Genomic DNA, 12,062 nt, shown 5'->3' with positions numbered 1-12,062 from the left:
ATCTTCTGATATTCCAACGATGATATCTGTTATTGCCTCCTTAAGAGCTTCCAAGGTCCTTGGTCGGACTTTTTAAACCTCAGCTTTGAGATATCCCCAAAGAAAAAAATCGCATGGACTCAAATCCGGGGAGCGAGGGGGCCACGGAACTTCGCCTCGTAATGAGTTCAGGCGGCCGGGAAACTGTCTTTGCAGAACTTGGCGTGAACGAAGGGCGGTATGAGCCGTGGCACTGTCCTCTTGAAACCAAAAGGCTTATGTGCCATATTGCTGACCATACTCTTCCATTTCAGGTTGAAAAAAGTTCTCCAGCATTTCATAATAACGCTTAGAGATAACAGTAACAGCTAAACCTCGAGATTCAAAAAAGTGAGGCCCAATAATGCCTATGGAGGACACAGCGCACCAAACTGTCACTTTGGGGCTATGAAGAGGTCTTTGGTGAAGTTCATGAGGATTTTCAGTCGCCCAGTACCGAAAATTTTGCTTGCTAACTGTGCCGGAGAGGTGAAAATGCGCTTCATCGCTAGACCACAGAATAGCGTGGAGTTGCACAGAGGTTAAAATTGCATTGCAAGCATCCATACGTTTCAGTCTTGTGGACTCAATTCTTGAACGACCATCATCTTGTAGGGGTGTAAGTGAAGGTCAGTGTGTAAAATTCGCCTTACTGTTCTGGACGATATTTCAAGGGCAGCAGCATGTTTCCGCGCAGAGCGCGATGGGGACTGCTCAATGGACGCTCTCACTGCCACGGTGATTTCAGGTGTCCTAACACTTTTAGGTCGCCCTGCTGGTTTTCTAGGAAGTGTAGATCCTATCGCCCGCACACTAGTGATCCATTTCCTAATGGTTTTTGCATCAGAAACCTATTTATGACGAGCCAAACCAAACTGCCTACGAAAAGCCCTCTGTGTCGCCAATACACTATTATTGTTTATAAAGAACGTTTCTATGACAAAACCTCGATGCTCACCGGACCACTTCATGGCAATTACTAAAAAATGGCATCGCTTCCCCCACCAAACGACGCTACTCCCACCCCGCTAACACACCTGCGCACTCTACAGTGATTGTCTGAAACTAGGGAGTCCATTCTGCCCCACCCTGTATTTTCAGAAAGCTTCAACAATAAATTCATCATCATCACTGGTCAAATATTGTAAAATTGGCTTGACGCAACTCTCCAATGAGCTGCTCTTTTCACACCCATGTATTTCTTCTCTCTCACATTCTTCTTTATGTGCTCCGTTTATTTCATTTAAGGCCTTCTTGTTCCATTCTTGCCATTCAGTTGTCGCTCGAAGATTGTCTTCATCGGGCCATCATGTCTCAAGATGTAGCCGATCAAGTTGTCAATGATTGAAGGCGTCACTTGGTGATAAATCTTTCAGCTGATGAAATCGACGATTTAGTTTAGTGATTCTCTCACTACTTCCATATTTTTATATATATATAATCTTTCTTGTAAAAGGAGATTCGCTGTGGTAAGGATACAAATCCTGGTGATAGAAAAAATTACTTTGCGAAAGTATCCTTAAACGTTAGATTACGTTAATTATAGCTATGATAATTATCTTGTCATCACTATAAATCAATCTTTACTTGCTAGAATAGCTTCTGTTTGTTTACAATATTATTTCCTCCTTGAAAATCCTCAGTTAGGAAAGTCATGACCACCTTAGAGGAATTCCATAAAAAGTTCTCGTTAAAATAGCCTGTAATGACGATATATTTACGAGGTTAATTTCTCTACGACCTCATTGACTCTCATCTTTAAGTAACAGCCTGCAGGCATCCTGATGAAGGACCGTGTTTACTCGAAGAATATACTGTTCTGCGCCAAATTGCGTGGATTCGTCTTCAATCTTTCGTCTTAGCTGCCGATTTTTTCACTAAAACAGCTAGTTAATTAGGTCATACTTCATTTGGAGCGTATGTTTCCGCGGCAGTGTAGAGGAAGTCGCCCACTACCCGGCCCGCAGTGGTCGAGCGAAATTTTTGAAAGAATTCGAATCCAATTTAAAGTAAACTTCTTTTTCTACATAAAAATTCGTTGTGATATAACGCGGAGAACATCGAGACGCAGGCAACGATTTAACACTCAAGTTTTACCAACTTCTTGTTTGCTAGAAAAAGTCACTTCACCAAGTTAACGGTATCATTTGTTTGAAAGGTATTTCATGATTGAAATTTCAGATAACCGCTTAAAAAATAATTATATACCAATGGTATTTATTTCAAATTCATACAATGGTGACTTCGTTTTTATGAAGGCGCAAACTCCATAATCGCGCTGAAAGTGCCAAAAAGCTGTAATTCTTTTTTTCTCGGTTTAAAAACATACCTGAAAAACACTAATTAAATATTCTGATTGAGGAAATACAATGCAGAATACGATTAGCTTCATTTTGATGCGTATTACACCATTAAGTCACTTTATCCTTCAAGCTTGTGTATATTTACTTTTTAAATGGACAGTAGTGAGTAAGAGTAAGTTTTATCATCGTCGTAGGAATAGAAGGATCAACAACTCCAATCTGGGCCAAGATGGCCGCCGGTATCCACCCACGTACTCCTAGGTCTAATATAACAGCGGTGTTTTCAGTGGTAATTCTCTCTGTTGTGGTGCTCTCAGTGTGTGTGTCGTCTTGTGTACGCAGCCCATTCCCGCATTTTTCCGAAACGAATGGATGTTCCAACAACTGTGCCAGATATGGTGATTTTCATTTCAACGCTTTCTACGCATGTGGCTTCAACTTCTGCCATCTCCAACTACGCCGGCAGCCGCTGGGCCGCCCGCCCAGACGACGACGCTCCCGTCGGGCTGCCCCGAGTAAGTCATTCTCTGTGTGGAACCTACTCGCCCTGCTTGTTCTCTTAGCCGGGGACGTTAGCCTCAACCCTGGCCCTGATCTTCAATTATATTAACAGAACGTTCGGAGTCTTCAGAATAAAACTCTCCATACTTTCCTCCCACTATTCCGACCTCTGCTATTTTGACGTGATAGCCCTGTGTGAAACCTGGCTCAGCGATAGAGTGGGCGATAGTGAATTGGAAATATCACACAGTCATCAGTTATTTCGACGTGATCGGAGCTCTCGTGGTGGAGGTGTACTTTTGGCGATTAACCCCACCATCCCGGCCACTCGACGTTTCGATCTCGAAACTGAGTGCGAAATAGTGTGGGTAGAAATTCGGCTTGAGGATGGTTGTGGAATCCGGCAGAAAAAACTCTTCATTGGCTGCTTCTATCGTCCCCCTTCAAGTGATGTATCAGTGTTAGAGGCATGCCTTGAGTCGGTCCTCCGCGTTCACACCCTTGGCGACCTGATTCTACTTGGGGATTTTAACCTCCCGATCACATGGAATTCTCAGACCAGCGGCATCAGTGCCGACAACAATGGCACGTTTTTTATAGATAATTTCTTAGACGGCATGGGCCTTTTCCAGTGTAACCCTTTCCCCACCAGAAATTTGGCATCCTTGGATCTCATCCTTTCCTCATTTAGTGTAAACTCTCCCACCACATGCAGGAATATTTTCAACTCCGACCACTCCTCGCTCGAGTTCTCATTGCCCATGTCCCTCCCCCACCGCACTTCTGCCCAAACTTCACCACCAGCGCGGTCAGTGAAATCTTGTAAGAAGGCCGACTGGGAAGCCATCAACTACACCCTCTCCCTCCTGCCCTGGGGTCTCCTGGAGAGAGGGTCCCCGGATGATGCTATGGAAGTGTTTTATGACTTTGTACACGGTGTCACCAATGACTTCGTTCCCTCCCGAAGGATATCGAAGAAGAGACCCATGTGGCTCACAGCTGAAACCTCCCGAGTTCTTCAAAACAAAAGAGCTGCTTGGAAGCTTTGGAAGTCTTTTCCCAATCCCCACACATATGCCTCATTTTCTTCCCTTCGTAGAGTGTCACGGAATCTCTTACGCCGCGATTATAGCAATAGCATCAAATCAATTACAGATGACATGGCATCTAATCCTAAACGATTCTGGTCATTATTTAATTTGAAATGGAAATCAACCCGAATACCAACCATCGTTAAATCAGGCCAAGAGTCTTTCTCGGGGGTTGAGCGACCTTCGGCTTTCAACAAATACTTTTCCTCAAACTTCACCCCTCCCACTCCGCAATTCGAACTTCCAACACTTTATCCGGTTTGCTCTCACTCACTTACTATGGCCTCTGTTACGTCTGAGGAGACTCTACGCCTCCTTAAATCTTTGCCTCCCAACAAAGCCACTGGAGCCGACGGCCTCGGATCACTCTTTCTGCACCGAACAGCTGATACTCTCCACATCCCCCTCTGTAAATTATTCAACCGATTCTTTTCAGCGGGATCATTTCCTTCAGCTTGGAAAACAACACTTGTTACTCCCATTTTAAAATCCGGCAAAAAAGATGATGTAAGTAACTATCGTCCAGTGTCTATCCTCCCTATTCTTTCTATTTTATTCGAACGTGTTATTCATTACCAACTTCTAGCATTTACTATCGCTTACATCTCACCCCAGCAGCATGGCTTCCTTCCTGCTAGCTCCACTGTTACGAACCTATCTATCCTACATCAGCACATCACCGCTGCTTTCGAAGCCTCTTCTCAGCTAGACGTTTGCTACATTGACTTTGCTAAAGCCTTCGACTCCGTCAATCACACCCTTCTTATCCACAAACTGTCTTATCGCTACAATATCCACGGCTCTTTCCTATCTATACTATCGAATTTCCTAACCGACCGCACTCAGCGAGTTGTTCATGACGGAGCGTCTTCTCCAAGCACCCCCATCCTTTCAGGCGTCCCCCAAGGCAGTGTTCTCGGACTTCTTCTCTTTTCCCTCTTCATTGACGATATTACGAGCTGTGCACTTTCTAACGCATGTAGAATTCTCCTCTTTGCAGATGACTGTAAAATATTCAAAAGAGTTGAGAATACTTCTGACTCTCAGTCTTTGCAGTCTTCCCTTCATTCCCTCGAGGCCTGGTGCCTTCAGTGGCAACTCCAAATTAATACAAGCAAATCAAAATACATACCCTTTTCTTTAAAACGCACCCTCAATCCTCATAAATATACTATTTTTAATGAAATTGTTCCGATAGAGTCCACCATCAATGACCTGGGTGTTACTTTCGACCCCAAACTAACTTTTCTTCCGCACCAAAATAAAATGAAAACCAAGGCCATGTCAGTCGTGGGTGTTCTTTATCGACTCACTTCTGTTACCGATCCAATCGCCATGAGAGCTATTTTCACCGGTTGCGTTCTCCCAATCCTCGAGTACTGCTCCGTTATTTACTCCACTGCCAGCCCCTACAGCCTTAAAATTCTTGAACGCCCAGTTAATTTGTTTATTTCAATAGTCCGACACCGTGTACCTCACCTCCGTAATTCTTCTCGCTCTGAAGTAATGTCTGCCCTGTCATTGGTCCCACTATCCTCCCGTAGGAATTTCCATGATATTTCCTTCATTTACAATGCCTTAAATGGCAAGTTCCGATCCTCAGATATGCTGCCTTTCTTTTCACTCCACATTCCCACCCGCTCCGTCCGTAATAACCACCTACAACACCAACCTAAATTCCGTCTTTCTCTCTCTCAAAGATCACTTTTTTACAGACTCCCTACCTCCTTCAATTCCATTTCGAGTACTCACCCTTCCCTGGATCTTTCAATGCCCATTAGATTATTCCAAAGGCAACTTCGAAAAGCCATCTACTGAATCCCTTTTTTTCTTTTTTATATCCCTTTTATAGTTTTTTTATAGTTTATATTTGTTAAAGCTGCAGATTTTATGTTTTGTATTCAATGTAAAGGCCATTATGGCTGTGTTTGAATAATTTAATAAATAAATAAACTTGCTATTTCCACATAGAAATTTATTGACACCGACCATGGTTTCGTTACAGAGTAACATTATCAAGGAGTATCATTATCATTCACCTTGATAATGTTACTCTGTAACGAAACCATGGTCGGTGTCAATAAATTACTATTTGGAAACAGCAAAGTTGTTGATCCTTCTATTCCTGCGATTATGGATTTCCACAAAGTTACGCCCGCTACGATTGATTAGATTAATTTTTTCATCATCGTCATTGTTAGTGAGCAACCCTGAGGTTAGGCTTCATAGAGGTAGGAGTTATTCTGAGAAGCTCTCTTAGGTGAAGGGAAATAATGTTATGTTAGTCCTTTGCGGGAGTTTACGTAGCCTTGACTTGTTCATGCTCTCCACTCCTCTCTGCTCTCAGATAATCTTTTTATACGCAGCGAAGTCTTGCTAATCTGAACTAATTGCAACCAGTGGCGGATGCGGAGGGGGGCTAGGGAGGGATATTGCCCACACTCGGGTATCCAACTTACACGAGAAAAAATGGTAATTTTGCACATTTTTCGAATACATGCAGGAGGAGACAGCCTCGACAACCCAACAGTTCACCGATTAATCCGTGCGCCGCGGCATTTCTGCTTTCGAGCTTTTGTAATAAGGAATGGAAACGTAATGCATTATGGAAACTTAGGAACTAGAAATGTACAGTAATGTTTTTTAACTTAATTTTTGGAAAATTATTAATGAGGAAAGCTTAAAGTGTTGTTACAAGCCTCAAAATTATCAAAATGTACGTGACCCCCCCGTCCCCCCCCCGCCCCCCGCCCCCTTAGTCCACATCCTGTATCCGCCACTTATTGGCACCGGACCCTATTCGGATGACTTGATTGTTCAGCGTCGCCGAAATAATAGCAGTAAAAACTGTTTCAAGTGGAAGAAGGAATCATAAGCGTTCGTAGTGCATAGGACCGCGTAACTTGGCAAGACTGTACTGAAGGCGTTATGGTGGTGACGGTGGCTGGGAGCCGCTCTGGGCGACCGATGCCCATCGTTTTTTTCTCTCTGCCGGAGTTCACATACCACTCAATTGCGGGACAACTAGAAGAGATAGAGACTTTCTGTTATCTTTATTGTATTTAGAAGAAGTGTATTCACATTAGGAAAGGAGAAAAATAGTAATATGTCCCCTGGTGATCGAGAAAATCTATTTGGACTTTGGCCAATTATAATTTGCCTCCAAGCTGAAACATAAAAATTCTAAAACAAACAATCTGTGGCTGCACCTTTCTTCCACAATTACCTTGAGACTCACACTTCTATGTCAATTTGCGTGGCTTAAAATGGGTCCATCGTGGAGTACTGCAGGCCCAAAACGGCGACGAAGGACGTGATTCGGGCCAATTCGAATTTCTTACCCTTTCCTTCCTCGGCGATCCACACTCAAGCTGACTTTTCATGGGTACGCCCAGCACGTTCGGCAGTCGTAATTCCTATAATATACTTAAAATTCAGTATTTAGTAATATACGTATTTCATAGCACATATTGCGGTCTGCATTTAAAATTTATTACGCAAAGGAATTACTGATCATGGTGATGGAAAAATGTCGCTCAAAATCGAATTTTAATTGAAATGAAAAGCTCGACTTTTCAACGAAAATCGAAATTTGAACGGAAAGATCGATTGATTGAAAAAAAAACATCGTTTATTTTTAAAAAAATACAGTTCGGACAAAATAATGTTCTCTATGCATTCGCAAAATACTCAAAATACGCATTTAAGGTACAGAAAAAATCGCCAAAAATACTGAAATAATACATAAATGCGTGAATTATCATAAGTAAAAAATTAGAAATGCTCGCACATTATAGTTCGGAACAAATCGACTTCACTAAAATTGTTAAGAAAGGTCAACTGAGTAAGATACTTTTTTGATGATCGAGGACGTTCTTACCAATTTTACCGGCCTCAGAAAAAAGCCTTTCACATGGGACGGATGACGTTATCATAGGCCGATAGAGATTCTACTGGCAATGAGATCAAACGATGTGGTCAAGATCGCATTTTAGCTATCGAGTTTTGATCGAAACTCGAGGATCAAGGCTTGATCTTTGACTTTTAAAAGTCGATGTTAGAATTTAATGTAAATCGATTTTTTCATCACTAATTGTACTGTGTTCAAGACGTAAGTATTAAAAAAGGACTGCACTGTAAATAACGAAAAGTTAATTTTCTTCAAAATAGTTTCGTCTCGGAGGTATTCCAGTTAAGCGGATGTTAAGAGGACTCCACTGTGTAAGTAATTATCCTCTCTTACTTCCTTCCCCATTCGAGACTAGATATTTCATGCAAGGCCTCGGTTTCCTATTGAAAGCTTACGGCTTTACGCATTCGACGATTTCGAGCGCCGCAATTCCAGCGTATCCCACCCTTAATTTATCTCCCACTTTCACAGTTCATTTCGTGTCAATGGAGTTTTTTTTGCCTGTGAAGTGAGATCCTTGCTCACCGATATGGCCTTCAAGTTTTTACTACCTATTTGCCACCCTTTGTTAAGTGTTCTGCGGGCATTATGCAACGGCGTAGTGTAGAGTTGATTGAGGGTTATTGGTAGAGGCGGCCATTGCCTGTTGCCATTTACTCTGAGGCCGTAATGCCCTTCGTGCTGGATATTTTATACTATCTTATTTTAGCGTAGCAGTACACATCTCGTTTTATGCCGGCCTTGGCTTCCTAAATCAAGGAGAGTCTTTTTGTTAGCTAATTTTCTGCCATTTTTCAATTGGTCCAATTCATTGAGAGGCAATATCGTTGGCGGGAGTTGTCGTAGCTCCAAATTAGATCACCGATGACCACTTTCATTTGAATTCGGTGCTGTCTTTGTTAAGGCTCGTTCTCTTTTTATTGCATATTTATAGCGTGTGTTGCTCATATCCAAGGCATGGATGTTCGTGTGGGTGTAATTGTTTGATTTCACATTAATGCGGTTTAAAAACATAAAAATGAAAACAATATCGTGTTAAAATTTCTCTTGGCTCTCGCTTACGTACTTATGTTAGTATGAAGTAGTGAGATTCGAAATACGTGACAAATACCAGTAACAAATGCAAATAGCATCCTGTTGAATAAAACATATATCTTAGATTTACGAATGACATAGATATCTTTGATTGGATAATGATTATTTATAGAGACTTCTGAATATAGGAAATGATAAACACGAGATGTCATTGGAAAATGTAATTGACTTGGATTTATGAGGGCCTTTATCGCTGCTGTCACCATTGTCTTTCGGCTTTGCGTCACTCAGTCGGTTTTTAGTTGGCACTTTGTTATTACGCATGATTGAATTGTCACGAAAACATACCCACAAAGTCCCGCAGACTAAATTTTTCCTTAATTTCTTCTTGAACCATTGAATAAAAATAAGTTTTTTTGTTTTATTTTTATGTCGACTTCATCATCATTAATTCTCAATTATCCATTTGAGTTCTCTGCGCAGTTTCTTTGCTAAATTGCACACGGATAATTATTTTAGACTCAGGGTGGGTCGCCGCATTCTTTTCCAGCTTTAATTAGCGGAAGCGAAGAGAGCATAACATGTAAAGAAGAATGTGAAAGGGAAGAAATATGTAGGTGGGAAAAGATTGGCTGATAGGAGAAATGAGTGGAGAGCTTCGTCAAACCAATCCTAGGATTGCTAACCAGTGGTGATGATGATGATGTGATGTTGTACATGATAGATTTCTAAATGCACATGGTTCTGGGAAGTTCAAAACGTCTCTGTAAATTTCGATAACGATCACCTGCGATAATTGAAATGTTATATCTATACGAATCGTAGCATGTTTATTTCTTCTCCATTCACCTTGTCACCCTTGATTATTTCTTCATCAAAGACTATCAATCGCTTTCGCCATGTACGAGCACGTAGGACCTTGTGGAATCTACAACCATGACGAAGCACTCCTCTTCTTCGTGTTCAGGATTTACATTCGTGGAGTGGTTTCTCAAGCGGACGCGGCTGTGAAAGAGGAGAAGTGGAGAACGGGTATAGGGTGCGGATAGGTCCATTTCACTTTATTTCGATTCCAATTCCGATTCTTACAAATCGATTCCCAATTATATCGATTCCATCGATTCCTATTCATACCAACGGGTGGGGTATTGATTTTTCAGTAGTATTGCTGTCAGGTTAGGAAATATAACAACTTTGCTTTTCTACAAACACACTTGTATTGTCGTCGACTAGCTTCGATACGCTTTATAATTCTCAAGACCGGTCACATTAGTAGTTGACTTGTCTTGAGAATGATACAGTGTATCGAAACTATTTGACGACAATATAAGTGTGTTTGTAGAAAAGCAAAGTTGTTATTTTTCCTAAACTTATAATGGATTTCTACAAAGCTCAGGTCTCAACCATCCAGTACGTTGCTGTCTCTAAAATTTAAGATTTGAATGGAATAACGTAATAAATACAATCGAGGCCCAAAAATAATATTTATTTCAAATATCGAATTATTACTATTGTTATCATCACTATTACTGTCATTTTTATAGTAATCCTTAATCCCTTAGCTATAATAAATTTTTTTAACTATTTCAGGCACAACTTAATAATGTACAGTGTACTATGGCTCAGGTGTGTTGTGGCCTATATTCCCCAAAGCTTATTGTCTATTTTCAAACTACTTATCTTCCTGGAATCGATGGAATCGGAATCGACTTTGGGCTATCTTTGCCAGGGAGTTGAGGCCTGGGGGATAAATTTGCAGTTTCTGTTTCAGAGTGACTATGCGTCTTCGCTAAAGTCACGCGATCGTGTTATTTCCGTCCCCACTGTCATGATCCAGCTCCAGCCATAGGGACCAAAATAATGATCGCACATTTCCTGACTCACACGGTCATTCCCACCGTCCTTTTATCCATCGCTTATTCCCTCACTTACCGTATTTACCACTGTCATTCAATTTAAAGCGTAGCGCGGCATAACAGTTGCTCTTAACGGCAGTGCGTTGGCTGAAGGACGGTGCCAGCTATGGCTTCACCTACGGAATAAGGGACGCGCCGAGGGATGTAAAAAGGGATAATAAGCCCATCCCTTAAGTGGCGCAGCGAGGATGGGGTTTTGGGGGATAACTCCCCCCCCCCCCATGCTCAGAGAATTTTTTTCATAAAAATATTTTAGCATGAAAAATTTTGTAATTAATATTATGTGGAAAGATGACTCACAAACCAAACATATCCAAATATTCACACAGCCGTAAAACTCACAATTTTGAACCATTTATCTTAAAAAAATTTCTTGGGGAGGGCACTCACACCTCCAGCTTACCCTGCCGGTATTCCATACACCCCAGACCCTTTAGTAATAGTTGCGCCCAAAACGCCCCTTGTCTTAATTTGCTAGCTGCGACTCTGCATCCCTCCAGCCTTCGCGTAAAATGATCGCATTTTGCAGTCACTTATTTCCGCCATCGCTGGACAGACAGAGTCCCTGGCGCCTTCCCTTTAAAGGGATGTAAAAAATGAACGTATGATCAGGCAAGCAGGAGTTGGGATAGCAACCAAAAAAAGTAACTGATTAGAGTTAATCTCTGTAAAAAAAAGTAACCAGATAAAGTTCACAAAGTAACTTCTAAGTTAAAAGCTATTTTTCAGTCTATTTAAAAAATTATCATCAAACACCTTGTCACTCTGGCATATATAACGTAACACTACGTCTTGTCTCCGACGAGGTATTCATTACCATCGCGGGCATTGTCTCGTGAGTGGTTTCTTCGTGTATTCTCGACTCTTGAGGTTGCAATCCGAAACTTTGGCAGCCAATCCACTCGACTCCGGAGTCTGTTTGAATATATTCGCCTGTGACAATTTTTCATTGCATTCTTTCACAACTGTGTCACATTCTTGAATACCGTTCAATTTTCTCCTTTGTCTTTCCGACAAGCTTCGTGCTCAAATACGAACTTATCGATACTCATTAAAGTTGAACGAATAAAATTAACTGAAGACAATTTTTGTACCAGTTAATGTAAAATTTTAGCGTATAAAAGTTAAAAATTAGCTTTAATAAAAAGGAAAAATTTAATGAATTAGTTAACTTCATGATATAAGATTTGTTTTAATCGTATTTTTTAAATCGTTAATCCCAACTATGTTACTCTAAGATCGGTTTACTGCGTCAGTATATTCTCATTTTTCTTAGATAAAAGTCTGT

Source organism: Ischnura elegans, chromosome 6 (genome assembly GCF_921293095.1).
Source record: "Ischnura elegans chromosome 6, ioIscEleg1.1, whole genome shotgun sequence".
NCBI classification, from domain to species: domain Eukaryota; kingdom Metazoa; phylum Arthropoda; class Insecta; order Odonata; family Coenagrionidae; genus Ischnura; species Ischnura elegans.
The sequence above is the reverse complement of the archived record's forward strand: the minus strand, read 5'-3'. Positions refer to the sequence as shown.